The sequence below is a fragment of the Crocodylus siamensis genome, chromosome 1 (assembly GCF_052110815.1).
Source record: "Crocodylus siamensis isolate JL-2025a chromosome 1, ASM5211081v1, whole genome shotgun sequence".
Taxonomy (NCBI): domain Eukaryota; kingdom Metazoa; phylum Chordata; order Crocodylia; family Crocodylidae; genus Crocodylus; species Crocodylus siamensis.
The window spans coordinates 282,395,769-282,413,702 of NC_143395.1; the positions used below are offsets into that span (position 1 = coordinate 282,395,769).

A 17,934-nucleotide genomic window follows, 5' to 3' on the forward strand; every position below is an offset into this window, starting at 1 on the left:
TGTCAAATTCACTCATGAAAACATTAAATAAGGTCAGTCCCAAGGTTTACCCTTGAGGAAATCCCTCAGTAACTTCACTTCCAGCTTTATAGTTCCTCCCTTAACACTGCCCATCCATGTGAGCCAGCTCTTTTGCCCACCCTATAGTTCCTCTAATAAGCCCCATCTTCTCCAGCTTAACTAATCACTTTCCCAAGTGACATTTTATAAAATACTTTACTGAAATCCAGATATATGAGATCTATTGCATTTCTTTGTCTATTGGGTCATTTTACATGAGCTTCCTTTGGTAAATCCACATTGCATTTTATCCTATTTTCCCTTTACCTGCATGTCTTTAATAATCCTCTCCTTAATCAGTTCAAAGCCTTGCAGATTCTCAAGGTCAGAATTACAGGCCTTGAGTTACCTGGATTACACTCCCCCTGCCCTCTGATCCTGTTCTTAAAAAAGGTACTACCTTTACTATTTCTCAATCTTATGAAATTACTCCTAAGTTTATTATATTATTGACTTCAAAAAGAGTAGGTGATTTTAGTTGATTATAGTTGATGTACACATACAAATAAATGTGGTACTTGACAGAAAGATCCCACAAAGGTGCCTTTCTATCCCTGAGAAGCCGTTTTTTAGGATCAGGGCTTTAGGGAGACACATGCCCACCAATTCAGGATAGCTCACCCTGACTGGTCTAATTGTTTGGTTCAGAAATCCAATTTAAAATAAAGCAACATTCCATAAAGTACATTTAGGGTAGGGAAAAATTCCTCATTTCCATACCTGAAATCCAAAAAACAAAAACAGACATAAATTTAAGATACAAACAAAAGTGCCTTCAGCTTTGTTTTCAAGGAATGGAAAGGGATGCTGAAGATATCCACTTGTAATAACAAAGCACCTTCCCTTCCCATCATGTCCATTTGTCTTTTGTAACTGGGTGAGGTACTATGCCCTTTTATATATTTGTTGCTGAGCATCTACAAGGGCATGCTATGTGGCCCAGTTCTCCAGTGACCTATCCGCAACCCTGATTTCCCCAATTTTGTATCTGTGCAAACTTCTGTGGAGCAAAGAGGAGCCTGTTTGACTCCTGTTTTTCTGTTTGTGTTTTGTTTTTAATAGAGGAAACCAGCAATTACCTGCTGGATGCTACTAGTATTTCTTAGACTAGTGGGGACCAACCTTTTTTAGCAAACATGCCACAAATTAACCAGTCACGCTCCCCAAGTGCCATTCCAATTTCTTTTCCCGATCTGCTTTTCTGTTTTCTTCTTCCCAACCTGTACTCCCTGCTTGATTTGTTGCTTTTTCTGCTTTCTGCCTGACCCTTTCTGTTCTCCTCCCCAATCTTCTGCATACCACATAAGAGGCTGCTCATACCACCCACTTACAGCACCCATGCCACAGATTGGCTACTCCTATCTTAGATTTTTCTTAGATTGAAACAACACATCATTGGGTTTTTCTATAATATACCACTACACTTGAGTGACTTGAAGCCTGAAAGCCAGGTATCAAGGATTAGCAGTACCACAGCCCAGCAGGAAATCCCTAGGTTCTGTTGAAAAATCTATTTCTCAAAGATTATCAGAATCCCAAATTCTGAAGTAGGATAAAGCAGGGCCCTGGGCCCTTCAAACCAACAAATACAATAGACCATATTCCTTTAAGCAAATAAAAGTCTACCCCTAAGAAGTTGAAAACAGAGGCTGACAAGCCAGCTGATCTGGGACGTGTCAGAGATTTGGGTAGGTGAAAAGACAAAAAGGGCTTCTCTTTGAAAAGCAGTACAAGGTTAGCAGGATCCTTGAGCCTTTTGGGAAGTAACCAGGGGTGGTCATCACCCGCACTTCAACCAAAATGTCAAAAAAACTCAACAATGTCATAATAAAACCAAAACCTGCTGGTTTTTCTTGAAGGTTCAGATTTTGAGGCAAATAGTTTCCTGTAGCTCTCATCAGAACTAGCAATACTGGCAGGAGGAGATTACACTTACAGGTAAGTGTAAAAAGAGATCCTTGCTGATATCCACACAGACCCCTATTGCTGACTTGCAGAGTGTTCTGTTTCTGAAACACTGCTGGAGCAAAGGATGTTTTTTGTTTGATACAACCAACTGAACTGGCATAGTACTATCAACTATCACAGTACTACACTGCAGTGGAGGAGTCAAAGTAAAGGAGTGCTTTCACAAACAATTTTTGCAACATTCATGTCAGCAGATGAGCCTTTTGAGAACAAATGACCCCTTTCAATAGCAGTTATCTCAATGAGAACCTCCCTTCACTTACTCATTCCCTCTAGACAGAAACGTAATCTTCACAAATCAATACTGACATCTCCTCCTCTCCTGATAACACAGCAAAATATGTAAAAATATTTAATTTTATGTAATTTGTGGTTTTTCTTACCAATCAAAGCAAAAAAGAACGAGTAAAGAACATAAAAAGTAATAAAAGGGTGATTTTTGAAGCGTTTGAAAAACGCTTTATACTTTCAATCTGACAGGTTTAGGTAGAGAAAAATGAAAGAAGAGCCACAATGAAGACTGTAAAATAGTTTCTTATTAATTCCACAATTCAGGTGCCACCGAATGTGTCACGGTATATACCTTTGTTGCAGTTCCGGCATCTGTTGTTTCATTTAAAAATCATGTTCCCTTCCCTTCTGTCAGGTTAAAATATGCAAAGGTATGTAACAGAGTCTTCAGGCTCAAAAAGAAAGAAAGAAAGAAAGAAAAGACAAAAACAACAAAAAGAAAAGGAAATTGCTCTGAGAGGAGCACCTGTCAAATTAATCTTGTGGGGTGCTACTGTTGACATTGAAAATATCATTATCAGGATTCTGGACCAATTAAGACTGCAGCTGATTTGCATATATAAGCACATGTATTTGTAACCAAAACCAAACATTCCATAACAGTATTCCCATGCACTTTATGCACATGAATAGAAAGCACATGTTGGCTTAGCTTACAAGTTTAGCCTTCACCTTCCAGGTAGAGGGAATAAGTAATTAAAGACTGTTTTCATAAGATGAGGAGATAATGTGACCTACCTTAAGAAAAGTTATCAATTAAGACATTCATACATATGTTTGGGGGAAAATATCAAATTTGATTTCTGATCTGTTAGCTATTTTAAGATCTGTCAAAAAAGAAGAGAATTTTCTACAGGCCCCCTGTCAGGTACATTAGATAAGATCTCAGAAATGTTTGTAGACATTCCTCATACCAATAATTCAGAGACCCTATATTACTGATAGATTTTAAGGCCAGAGGAACTGACTGTGATCATTAATCCTGGCCTGCTGCTACCCTTATTCAGAGGGACCACCTACACTTATATACATAGCACAGAATTAGGCCTTATATAAGCATTTACACCGAATGGAAAATGACTTCAAAATAGCGATGCAACTGTGTTTTAGGATAAATTCATACTGATTTTGCAAATGTAAACATTCAAAGTAGTTTATGTTGCTTTGTGGAGAATCAGGGGCTAGGCACATATGGAAGAAAAATATTTTCATTTATTCTGATTAAACTGGAAAACATGAGTTGAGAAACAGAAATAGAAAGACTGACCATAATCTGATTAGGTATGTAATTAAACCTGAACTGTGAGATCAATAACGGGAAAATAAGAAGGTTATTTTTCAGCACTGCATGTTGGAGAGAATATGGGAAATCTGGTAGAAATCTAATGGGATAAAGCAGCAGATGGTAGACACCCAGGGGACATGGAATATGTTTAAAAATTACATTGGCTGAAGAGCATGTTGAAGAATATATGCCATCTAACAATACACCATGAGCCAAATTATGATGTAGATAGTTAGCCCTTAAACACAGTGCATTCTAGTTTAGGAACTACACTTTGAAAAGAGCCAGAAAAAATGGCAGAAATGTAAAAGGAAATCAACACAAATGATTAAAGGCTTTTGGAAACAAGAAAGGGGAAAATTTAAGAAAAAGCATGCTGTAAGGAAAATAACAGAGCAAATGTAACTGTCTATAAATATGATACAGAACACTATGAAGAGGATGGGGACCAATAGATTCATCAGTCAGCAAAGAAGGCAAATGAAGTAATGGAATTCAGTACATAGAAGAACATCTGAATGATCTGTTAAGACTTTATAAACCCAGTTATACAAAAGAGCAAGCTACCAGGAAAATTGTTAGAATTACTATCACATGATATCTGAAGACTACCAGGATGATTTAGGGAGAACTATATCAATCCTGCCAGGAAGTAAAAGAACAAATTAAATGAACCGCAGTACATCTTGTCCAACATAAAATGATGCTGTTGTAGATACATCTTCAGTTTCTACTGAAAACTACTCCTTCCCATGCTTCTGTACCCTACAGTGAGGCATGTAGACTGTAAGATGTATACAATTTAAAGGTGTCAGTGCAACTCAAGTTTTACTCTTATGTGCACTACCAAGCTACCATTGCACCACCTTTTTCCAGGTCAGTTACTTTTGGCCTGTGGCCCCTGGCAACTGATGTGAAACACCTTTACACACATCCAGTCTATCTGTGGAAATGTATAACCCACGGTGAGGTTTGGGGTTTTTAAATCCAGAAACTTTGTGGGCAGTTAAGAAATCTGAAAAGTGACCAGAATAGTAATAAGCAGTTAACTGAAGCAACTGCTAATTGACAATGTGGAATGACTGTTTGGTGCCTGTTTCGATTTTTTAAGTGCCTGGCTATATGCATAAATCTTATCAAGACGGTATTAAAACAATTGTACCAATATCCAAACTACAATTCTACCTTAAAGCCTTAAGTTATTTTCACTGAAAAAGTTCTCCCTTTCCAATTTATATTAGAGGTCTGTTAGCACAAGCACCTCATCTGATACCAATTATTACTGTATAACACAAACTACTCACTAAAGTAATTAGAAAACAAGGGCACCTATACACATGCATTGAGGCTACTCCGACGTGCTGCAATTACAGCACGTTGGAGTAGAATCAATTAATCAAGTCTGCTGGAGCGTGGTAATTGCCACAGTACAGCAGACTCCAGAGTCACATATATCAGCATTCCCATGCTGAAAAATGGTGGTGGGCGTGATTTAATTAAAGCTTGTTTGATGAGTTTTAATTAAAGTCACCCACCGCCATTTTTCAGAGCAGGGACACTGATACACAAGATGCTCCAGGAACTTTAATTAGAGTAGCATTTACAGCCACTTTAATTAATCCTCTCCCTGTCCCCCTCCCCTGACCTCCTGCAGCATGTGTATAAATGACTCGAGTGACTGAGGTGTTGAAACAGGCTTAAAACAGCACCTGGAATGACACAGAAGCCAATGCAAAGCAGAGATCATAGGCAAACAACAAAATGATGCAAACAGCAACATAGTAACTACAGTAAAGAAAAACCTAACTGGGTGGGCGTTGCATGTAGCTGAAAAGAAAAAAAGAATAAAATCACAATGATGCTGACTTGTAAGCAACTTTGCCCTCTGATTTTCAGGCTGCAACTTAGGTGAGAAAATGGGAGAAAGGAGAGACTTCCTGGATTAGGTCCACTTAATGTGAAGAAAGAAGTGATGGTAAAAGTGTTTTCAGGAGGCTCGGGCTGATAACACACACAGATGTAATTGAAAAACAACAACAAAAATATATACACACACACACACACACACACACTTCTCCTTTGTGCTCCACTAAAATACCTTTTTGATGTACAAAACATCCTGTTTTAAGGACACTTAAACCAAGACCTGTGATCGCTCAGAGAGGGCCTAATTCCCTATATTGAGGGAACCAGCTAAGGTTATCCAGAGACCACCTTAATACTTATTCAAAGGATAGAGCAGACCTAGATAGATTTCCTGGCATCCTTCCATCCTACAATTTCCTACAGCTATTATACTGATGATTCAAATCTAATTTTAACAAGCAAGTGAGCCTTCTGCTGTCAGCAACCATTGTTCCAAGACAGAAGGAAAATACTTTAAACACATTTTCGTGCCTTTCAACATCTGTATTTTCGTATTGCTTTTGTTCCTGGAGAGGGGCATGGGAAAGGGAAAAAGAAGAGCACATCCTATTATGGATGAAGACAGCGCCATTGTCACTAACCAGTTCATAATTTTAATCCTCCACAAATACATATATCTTTGTAGAAGGTGTGATATCATCTTACTTAGGAATTAATGCTCTAAAAATTTTAAATATTCCAAAATTCTTACTGAAGGATATACAGAAACAAGGAAGATAAATATGAAAATGAAATAGATTCCAATTGCTTATGTCTTCTCAAAGACCATCACACGAATGATATTTTCAATTAAATTATACACAATCAATATGTTTTCAGAGAAAGGTAGTAGGCTGTGTTAGCTTGAAGTCAGGCAAAAGGCAGGGTTAAGATGCCCTTTATAGACTAGCTAAATCAGACATGTATAGACTTCTTCGGTGAGCCCAAAACTACTTCATAAAATGCTGCACTTTCAACATCTTCTGGTTAGGTATAAATCTGCATAAACTGGGATTTTGTTTCTTTATCCATCTATAATGAACTGCTTTTACTTCTTTCCTATTGAGTTTGTGTGTAAACATAGTTCCTGTGCAAAGGTGCCACGAAACTAACAATCCACATGACTGAATATCATCCCATCCTGTTTCATGCAGCATATAGGAGCAGTGACCAAAACATTATTTCTGCTGATGACAGAACAGACCAGTCAAGGTCTTTATGCTTTATGAACATGCTTATACAAATTATCCAGGGACAAAAATCAACATGGAATAAGTAATTACTTATTAATTATAATACAAGGGATACAGTCCAAGTTGATAATTGGATAGTTAACCACACAATATAGAGCATATGGAGTGCACACTATACATCATCAGTTTTAAAAGTTACACTTCAAAAATAGTATGTATTTGGCTGGGACTGGCCAAAAACCAGAAATAAGACACCATGGATGAAAAAGCCTTATTGTCAAGGTGTTCGTGATCTGCCAAATTTGCTCTCAGTTACAGTACAATCAGGTTAGCTATTTGTAGGGTGACCATACAGCTTGGTTTGACTGGGACATTCCAGGATTTCATTGGCCAGTCCCAGCTGGTTGGTCAAAATTTAAACAGAAGTCCTGGAATCACAGGGGCGTGAAGCGCTGTCCAGTAGGGAAGCAGAGCCATTTGGTGCTCCTGGCAGCTCTACCTTCCCACCCGACTGCATCTGCGCCCCTGCCTGCCAACCTCTGCCCCTGCCTGCGGCACCACCACTGACTTTGGTGGGCGCAGAGCAATGTCCTGCATGTCCCGGATTTCCATACAGTCACCCTAGCTATTTGACACATCCTTCTTATGTTGTGACACAATTTCGAAATAAAGAGATAAGCTGAAAATATATGGAGATTTATTAAAACAACTAACCATTGAAAATAATGAGATGTTTCCTGCATTTGGAAAACACACTACAATGAGATATTTATACAATGCCATGACAATTATTTAATGGCATTCACTGTACATTTAACAGTAAAACAGATGTAGAAGGTACTACCTATGTATAACTCTACTGTTGCTCATCTAAAAACACAGCCATTCCTCACTGAATGACACCTGTCAAAACATGACAGATGAAATATTGTGTGTCCTCTCAGACAGGCATTTTAGCCTATGTGCAAGGTTATTTCATCATTCTCTTTAGTAATCCAGTTTCATTTGCCCTAGTCCATACTCAGATGATACTGTATTATTAAACTAAAATTCTTTTACTCCCTCCTTCCTTTGCAAACTTCAAGAGGTTGTTTCTTCCTTTAAAATTTAGAAAAATGAATGAAACATTGCATCAATGGTGCCTGCATCACTGCAAGATATGCATAGAGACTAAAGAAACAGTTGCATAATCAATGAAACATACTGATTTTTCCTATTTTTCTATACGAAACAGTAACCCCAACCATTCAAATAGTGCTCTTATGAGCCTCTATTGAGGGGTTCTTGTCTAATGCATGGTAAACTTGCCCTTTCCAGCACTGGCATCCTTAAGCATGCTGAGCTGTTGTATGTGGCCTATGTCCATATCCAGAAGCAGTGGCACCACTTCTGCATGGCACCAAGCAGCCTAAATTAACTAAATAGATTGCAGCGTAGTCTTCCATGGTGCAGGTGAAACTCCTGTTGCTGAAAACTGCTGAGGTCCCTGATGCCAGAAGCCAGCAAAGACCCAGTACCACAGGTTGGGAGAGGGGTGCATTTACTGGCCTTGTCATGCAACAGTGTTAATTACCCTGCTTGAAGTGCCCCACTGGTGCAGCTACACCACTTCTGGATTAGGAGGCAGTCTATATAGAGAGCAAGTGTGGCATACATGTGGGGCATTGCTGCTAAATTGGGAACACAGAATTTATCATATTACCAGGCCTGGTCCTCATTGTACAGGAGTGTATTTATAGCACTGTAGTGCTCCTGAAATGTATCATGGCATGTGACCAAATTAACTATTGCCTCAGTTTATAAACATATGCAATGCATATACAATGGCGGACCACCCCAAATGAAGGAAGAGTCTGCTGCAAGGATCTCAGTACTTTGAAACCTCATGTCAACAACAGGAGACTGAAAACCAGGAGCAGTAGAAACAGCATGTCATGGACAGAAACAGATATCCAGAACCATCCACCCCAAAAGGAAATACCTGCCTGAGTTGCAGTGGGAACTGTCAGCCCCCGACTGGCCTTGTCAGACCCACAGAAAAGATAATTACAAAAGACAATCATCTTCGACTGTGAGAGATTACCAGTGACAATACATATGCACACACCTTACCTTAACTAGAGACCTACACAGACTTTAAGGCTTAAAATCAATGCAATCATCAAACTTAATCTTCTGTATAATGTAAGCCATAGACTTCCACCCAGCAATCCATGCATTAAGTGTATAGCTTCTGGCTGAATAAAGCATATTTTTTAGAAAGATATCAAACTTAACCTGAAGACTTTCATTGAGAATCCATGGCATCCCTAGATAAGATATTATTTATTAATGTTTAATTACCATAAATGAAAAATGTGTTACTTTTTTTTAACTGAATTTGTTAAACTTCAACTTTTAGCCAGTGGGTTGTTTCACACCCTTGCTTTCAAGATGAAAGAGCCATCTGCTACAAGAAATCCTTGTATAGGCATTCATAGATCATGATCAATTCACCTTTTAACCCTCCTTTTGATGAGGTAAATGGATTGGGCTTAATCAGTCTCCTATCGCAAGACAGATTCTTCGGACCCAGATTAGAAGTGTGACTTTCAGATCCAGACACAGTATTCCAGAAATGGTATCATCAATATGATATAACAATAGGGGTCAGCAGTGTTTTGCAGTGGTTGGCCAGAATGACCCAATTGGGTCTTAGGCAGGCCAGCACTTGGACCTGACTGCAACTAGCACCAATGATTCTCCCTACTATCTGGCTGCAGCATGGGATGGGAAAGCTCCTTGCCATCTGGCTGCAACAATTCTGCATGGCACAGGTGAAATTCCTTCCACTGAACACTACTGAGGCCCCTTGCTGCCAAATGCTGCCAAAGCCTCAGCTCTGCAGGCTGGATCCCATGGCTTTGCAGGCTTTAGGTTGCTGACCCCTCCCATATATGATCACAATATCTCCCTACTAATATTCCCCTGTTCATATATCCAGAAAACATATTAGCTCTCTTAGCCATGGCATTGCACTGGGACCTCATGTTCAGGTGATTTAGACCCACAGATAGGACCCACCAAGGCCTTGATATGGCCCAATTTTACAGAAATAACATAAGGATAGAAAACAAACAAACAAATGCCAGAAAGAAGGAAAATCTTATAGAACTTTCTATAATTTAACGTAACTGTTGCAAATTAACTTGAATTGAAGATTAGAACAAAAATATAAACAAATAATAGTTTTATTCTAAATGTTTCTGTTAACATCAGCTTGTAAACTCAATACTAGATTTTTTGAAAGGTTCAAAATTCAGCTGCTACTACCCCTGAAAAGAAAAGGAGCTGCTAGCACTGAGCCCTTTGAAAAAGTCAGGTCAGCAATGCTTTGAGAGCAGGACAAAAAGTCAGGCTTCTAAGAAATCCCAGAACACCTTAAAGATTATTTCATAGCTCTCTCTCTCTCTCTCTCTCTGTGTGTGTGTATATATTTATATATATATGATGTCTGGCTTGAATATAGACATGCTGCCTGAGAGCTGCTCGCAGATGAAGTGGATGACTAACACTACACCATAGAATCCAATCTTCTAACATCAGAATAAGTGATTTGTAAGGGCATCTTAATGAATCTGTAGTTTATACTAAACTGGAGGTAGTCACAAGTACAAGTGTATTCTGAGAAATAAGGTAAAGATAGCTGGACAGATGAAACATTAACATAAAATTACAGTGAGAAATGATTTTGAAAAATTCAGGGCACTACATATTTGGAATTAAAAAAAATTAAACATGCAAGCATGTGTGCTTGCAGCAGCTCAACTTGAAGCAGTGCTTGGACATGCACTTTGTTGTGGAGCAAAATTATGCCACTTGGGGCAAAATAACCCTGCCTGGCTCTTTCTGGATCTGCAGCCAGGGAGAGGTAGAGCCCAGGGCCAGCACCTGTGCTGTCCCCAGCAGTATAAAAAGCTGCCCTGTCCTTTCCCCATCATTGCAAAAAGCTGCCCTGGGAAGTCACTCAGGGCTACTTGCTCTCAGGAGATTCTGGGGCCCAGCCAGTTGGTATCTGGCGACACTACCCCTTGTGCCAGCTGGACTGCTGCAGCAGCCCTGAGAGTTCCCTGCAGCCTTTACCCACTGCAGGGGTCTGGCAGTGGGGGCTGCTGCCTGGCTGTGACCTGCTGCCCATCTGCCAGACTCAGATGAGGCATCTATCCCTCTGGGCCAACTGCCAGCGGGCTGTGGCTGCAGGGTTGGCCTTTGTGCACCACTACTTCAACAAGGACAAGTGCAGGGTGCTGCACCTGGGGAGAGGCATAGAGGGATCTTGGAGTCAGGATTGACTCCAGGATGAATATGAGTCGCCAATGTGATGAAGCAATAGGCAGAGCCAACTGCACCCAGTCCTGCATCAACAGGGGCATTGCTAACAGGTCCAGAGAGGTCTTGCTCCCCCTCTATGCCGTGCTGGTCACGCCGCAGCTGGAGTACTGCGTCCAGTTCTGGGTGCCACACTTAAAGAGGGACATGGGGAACCTGGAGAGGGTCCAGAGGAGGGCCACTCATATGGTTGAGGGCCTCCGTGGCCACCCCTACGAGAAGAGGCTAAGGGACCTGAATCTCTTCAGTCTCCACAAGAGGAGACTGAGGGGGGATCTTGTGGCTGCCTACAACCTTATCAGGGGCCACCAGCAAGGACTTGGGGAAAGTCCATTCACCAGGGCCCTCCCTGTAGTCACCAGGAACAATGGCCACAAGCTGAGGAAGGATAGGTATAGGTTAGATATTAGGAAGAACTACTTCACTGTAATGGTGGCCAGAGCCTGGAATAGGCTCCCAGAGAGGTGGTGCTGTCACCTTCCCTGGAAATCTTCAAGAGGAGATGGGATAGGCACCTGACTGGGGTCTTATGACCCCTCCCACCCCCCCAGTGCTCATTCCTGCCCATGGCAGGGGGTCAGACTCGATGATCTGTCTAGGTCATTGATTCTGTGATACTACCATGTACCCCCTGCTCGGCCATCTGTGCAGGTATTACCTGGAAGATGTTCCCAGTGTGGTGGCCTAATCTGAACTGTCAAAGCATGTCCTCCTGGCCCCATTTGGCCAGGAGGTCAGCCACCTCTAGCTGTGTCCAAGTTGCCAGCTCTGAGCAGGAAGGGTCCAGCCACTGGCCTCCCTAGCAAGAATTCTGGTGTTTCCTATCAGAACACTGCAAAATCCCTGATAAGAAAAATCCCCAAATCATTCTGTAAAATACCCCAAAATCCATGTTCCTCCACAATTAAAACAAAAGACTGCTATAAATAGAGAGAGAGAGGGAGAGAGGGAGACAGAGATCAGCTGGGCAATGTTTTATTGATATATCCACAGTGCTAAAGCAATTTGGAAGACTACCAGTGTCTCTATCATCATAATAAAGTGAATTCTAAATACATGTTTCATGAATTCATGAATATATGTTTTGCTGCCTCCCCCAGGGGCTAGAGGGATCGGGAGGTCGGGGGAGCAGGCAGGGCTGGTGGGGGTCCCCCCCCACGGTTCCCTCCCAGCTCCTCCAACCCCCTGACCCCTTACTTACCAGCAGTGGAGCCTGAGTCCAGTTCCCTGCTGCTGGCACGTTGCCTGCCCTCACAGGCAGGCAGCGTGCTTCAGCACCAGGGCGAGGGCTAACCATAGAGAAGCTCTGGCAGCCAGAGCATCTCTATGGAGGACCCAGACCCCGGCTGCCTGCTTTTTTTCTGTGCAGGTTTTTTTGACCCCTGGATATCTAGGGGTCTAATTTGGCCCTGGCGCTGCAAACTTGCAGTGAGGAGAACATTTTCTCATTCCTGCGCATGCCTCTTGCAGCATCTCAGAGGGGTTTGAGAGGCTGCAAGATGCACATGCAGGCTCGTCTGGATGCTCCCACAGGCAGCAGTCTAAACAGAAGCATGCAACAGAATATGGTAAGGGGCAGGGGGGAGAAAAAGCAGATAAAGTTTTGGGCAGCATATCCAAAGATATCCTATCATGGAACTAAGACATAATATTTGCCCTCTATACGCTGTGACTACATCTGGAGATCTGGGTCCGCTGGTGAAATAAATGGAGTCTTTTAAATGGCAAAAAACAAACAAACCAGTATATGGAAGTAAGGAAAAAACAAAACCTGACTTATCAGGAATGATTACTAGATTTAAATATGTTGACACAACCATAACTTTGGAGAAGGCTCAACATGGAGGCAGACTATAGTTCACATATGTATTAAGGGTACACCCACCGAGCAGTGGATGGAACAGTTTTCTGCTTTATGTAAAAAGGAGTAAATGGGGAAAAAGAAAAAAATATATATATAAGCTAAATATCTGGAAAGACATGTCAGGTAGAATGAGCTATTAGCTCTACTAGCCTGTAGAAAACTCTCCATAGAGGAATAAGGGAGTCCATTACTGGACAAAGTATTAGAAAATATACTGTAAGGAACAATTTTGCACTGGAAGGGAGGAATGGAATAGATACTCAGGTAGGTTTTTCCCTTTTCTAATATCTAGAGTCTGCGTTTTTAAAGCAAAGATCTACCCCCTAAAATATACGATTCTATGTTACTGTAATAATAGTTATGAATTTCATTATCTATTTTAACATAGCTCATTATCTTTAACCACCCAGCTTTTGACATGAAGAAAACTTTCTGTAATTATTTAACTTATAAGGCTGGAATATAAACAATAGCCACCTGTGCTCTAGTTTTCCTCCTCCTCTTTCACACACATAAAAAATAAAATAAAAAGAGCAAGGTGTTTTAAAATTCAAAGCATTTCCCCTCCCTTTTCCTGGCTGGTTTGTTGGGATCTGTATATCCAATCTAATTATTTTGGTTCCAATTTCCAACTCTATCAGTGGTGCACTGGTGCAAGAAATCAAAATGCCAGTCTTCTGAATGTGTTAGGACCTAAAAGCTAACAGCTTCTCATTTGCTGAGGCATCACTGTGTGGCCCAAAGCCCCTGTCATAATACAATTTATGTTCAGTGTTCTGGATGCAACTTGAAAGGGCTTTCCCAATGTACTGATACTAAGTATTTCATATAACACTTTAGATACGCTGTAGTTTGTTGCATCATCTAGTTCTGTCACAGTATAGCCAATACTAACAAGGAGTAGCAATCCTTTTTATTTTTTAAGGGAGATATTTTTAAGTCTCCCTTCTCCATTTTTGTGTGTGTGTTTTTTTAACTGGAAAAAAATGATTGCACAACATCTAGTCTCTTGAAAGGGCATAGAAGAGTGAACAAGCACCCCTGGCAATATACCTAAGGCCACCTCATACCAGGGGTCTTCTCTGTTGAACCAGCTAAATTCCTGTGGGGTAATTTTAACTGACTAATACTCTCTTCCCTTCTCAAATTTCAATCTTACTTAAATTACAAATATAACGGTGCCTCAAAATATATTCCCATTCATTTTGCAGGTTCTGCAAATATGATAAAATGATTTGTGTTTAAGTGTAAGAGTCACTGTTTAATTTTTTATTATGAATATCATATGTTTGGCAAGCTGTCTGACCTTCCTGTGATGACGAATGCTGCAACAAACAATTTGCTGTATCTTTAAAGAAATGGCCAATTCAATTACATTATGCCAGAAGCTCTCAAATCCCTCTCTGCCAAACGTCTTTGCTGTATCCTGCCACAGACAGCCCATTTGTATTCCAGCACAGTAGGACACTTGTTTTATTGAAGCATACAGTTCTACTTAGGTACTATCAACGGAGCACTATTTCAGTATTCACTATTTCTAGCTCTATGCTCCTTTCTGCCCACTCTAGCCTTGGTTATTAGGATTTTCAATTTTACTCACCAAACGTGTGTGCATTACTAATTATGTGCCTGAAATCTAGTAGCTATCAACTGCTACAACAAAATACATTAGCGACCAATTACAGGAATTTTTGGCAGCACTGGTTACCATTTTAGAGGATTTAATCATTGCACTTAAAGTGAAGCTTGAGATTCCCTTTGAGACTACACCACTAATTGCTTCTGTTTTGCCAGTTATTGCATGAGCTGGTTTGCAAAAAGGATTGCTGAAGATGCTTTCTAAATATCAAAGAGCAATAAACAAATAAATTGGGCAACCCCGGTCTTTAATGAGCTTTTTTTCATCCACCTAAAGAGGATACAAAATACTCATTCATATCACACTTCACCCCTCCACTGCCACCCCCTCTTGCCCACCCCCATCCAACAGTCCCTCTACCTTCCTTTATACAATTCTTCTCAATATTTGGATCACAAAACCAGAATAACCATATTGCTTCTCATATGTAGTGCACATTAACTGAAGTCACATTTCCTTTTAAATTTAGAGCAAGTGAAATTTTCTTATCAACCATAAACAGAACCTCCCACTCTCTGCTAATGGTAAACAGTATTTGGGAATTTGTATGGTAGCAGGGTGCTCAAAAGGAGTTGGGTCCTAAACAAAAAAACCACAGACAGAAAACTACGTATTTTATTAATGCAGAGTATCATCATAAAGTAGATTCCTACTCTCCAGGAATCACTAAAAACAAACATTCACCTCTAAAGGAATTTGTAAAATAACATATTGTTCTTTAAAAGCCAACATCTACCTCCAAGTCCTGGACTAGTGATCAATTATCTCATTTACAGCCTCATAAAGCAGCAGTCTCTATATATTTTAATGCTGAGGCCAACCAAGGGACATTTGTACTTTTCAAGTTTACTGATATATTGGTTTCCAAACACTGAGGAAAGACTGCGACAATTTGCTTTGGGCTGTGAAATAAAACAAGAAGATTTAATTTCATTAACATTTAGGTCAGCAGACCTAAAATAACAGACTGTATGCTGAAGATGAAAATAAGTATTCCTTGCAGACATCCATTCTATTACTTCCTTGAGAACCAATAATTTCAACACATGCAATTGTTCAAACTGATTTGTTTTGTTTCATTAACACTCAGAATATTTAAACCTTTAGCCTTAAAACCTCTCATTAACAAAAAAAAAAATCACTACTGAAAAAAAATTTCCACAGAAGACAAGAAAACCTTACAGAAACATCTAATAAAATGTAAATTTTATTAGGAATTTTCAGTTTCCAAGTTGATTCAAATCAAATCACAAACTTAATTTACCTCCATGAGAAAAGATATAATAAAAATGATAGATTACCTGCCATGTTGATTGAACAGAAATACATTTGTTTCCTAAAAATTGCTGTCAGAAGCCACAGAATATAATAATAATAATAATAATCCCTCTGAAATTAACTGTTAAAAATAGCTGAACTGCTATGTCTTACAGAACAAATAGTCTTTGCTTAGCTCATTAGAAAAGAAAACAAATGCTTTAAAACTATACAATGATCCTTGAAAAACAATTTACTATAACAGGCAATGTCGCACTAACATACTTTATGCTGATGCAAACAGAAGACCAGACTTTCACAAAAGTTCAGCTCTCATTCAAAATGATGTGCCCACTAAAAGCTGCTGGACATGTACTCCTTTCAAAAATCAGTGCTTTCATTTATGTGCCTAAATGGGAATATCTGGCCTCAGGACTCTAAATTTCAATTCTGGAAAAGAAAAATAAATAAATGCCACAATAACCACAAATGACTGGCAAATAAAAGAGCAAGCTGGGTAAAGCACTAAATAAATTGCTATGGAGAACAATCCTATATCAATATGAGGACAGACTAAATCAGTACTAGCTCAACTCCATGTTTCTTAACTTTTTGCCTTCTTCGGGATTCTAAAAAGGGCATGCATGGCCTTCACATGCTTAGTTTTTCAGAGAACTACACCAGCTACATCTCCGTTTCGAGGCAAGACAAATGCAACTACATATTCTTTGCAAAGAACAGCTGATTGACAACTTTTTTTATCTGACAAGCTTCTTTGTCACATGAAAGAAAAAAAATTAAACTATAATTCTAGAGCGACTGTATTTCTTGCTGAAATTCTACTGCAACACTCAAAATGACAAAGCGTGAACAATGCAGAGAAGAAGAATGAGCTTAAAATGAATGGCCAAACTTATACAAATCCAAATCCTAAAGGTCAAGAAATACCTTGTCTTTCATCATTGTCAAAAGCAATAAGCTAAAATATGCAAAGACAGACTGAAAACATTCACAACTGTGCAAGTACAAAAGTTAAGAAAAAAGGGGAAAATTTCTCCATGCTGTTGCACTAAAAATGTAACTGTTAAGCCAATTCTTTTTTTAAAATGTGCCGGTGTTATTTAAGAATACTGTATTCCACTCCTCAAATAAACTTTACACTTGTGCACCATTATCTCAGGATTAGATGCTGGAGCTGGATCCATAGTGATGCAAAAGGCATGCACCATTTGCAAGAATCATCTCTTCAGTACTGACTATAAATGTACATGAAAACAACCCAGTCAGTTTGAATGCAGTGACTCATAAACAATGTTTGACATACAATCAAAACTGACCTTAAGTGAAGTCCTAAATATTTCACAGTGAAGATAAGGATCCATGCTTCTGCTGTGTATTCGTGCAACACATCATGAAATCAAAATCTTAAAGCTTATTTAATTTTGCGGTTTGTTACAAGTAGTTTCACACTTGATACTTTTTAATAAAGTAAATGAATAGAAGACATTGACACTTCCATTATAAAAACTACAGTTAATACTGTAGAGGACTAAAATGTATTTTCTTACATAGTTAAACTGCATGTATCGATTTCTTATTTAAAATGTACTGAAAACACAAATCTGATTAAGCTATGATAATGCTTTGGAATAAAGCACATTAATATGAGTATAGACCAGATTTGAACCAAAGACAAGAAACACCATTAGAAGCATTTTTCTGTAAAAGGTAACACAGGTAGAAACATATAATATTCATCAGGTATAAATTAATATAAACCTCTCAGGATGAAAAATAGGATTTTCATTAGCATTACCAATTACCAAGCTGCTACCATGGATAAGTGCTAAAACTATGACATTTATTTAAGGGAATTCTAACTCTTGTCTCTATGTTAAGAACATACTCAACAGGAAAGTGGTCAGTACTTAGCTACTCATTCAAAAAACCCTAATGGATTACAATGAATCCCTTAGACCTCTAATATTACTTAATCTAACCAGAATAAGTTTTTAATCACCTTTCCTGGTAAACTGGAAAGTTGTCAGGCTTGTCCCAGGGCTCAGCAGTAATTGTTTCCATGTAGGACACTAGGTTTGGTTCT

At 39.4% G+C, this 17,934-nt stretch overlaps 1 protein-coding gene and 1 long non-coding RNA gene across 4 annotated transcripts in view; one reads left to right on the forward strand and one right to left on the reverse strand.

Moving 5' to 3' along the window:
* Positions 1 to 17,934, reverse strand: part of TBL1X (transducin beta like 1 X-linked) — a 317,070-nt gene that overhangs the window by 215,480 nt on the left and 83,656 nt on the right. The window lies entirely within an intron of this gene.
* The window catches only part of LOC149874562 (uncharacterized), a 76,154-nt gene that overhangs the window by 7,246 nt on the left and 50,974 nt on the right, over positions 1 to 17,934 (forward strand). The gene's annotated exons all lie outside the window — the stretch shown is intronic.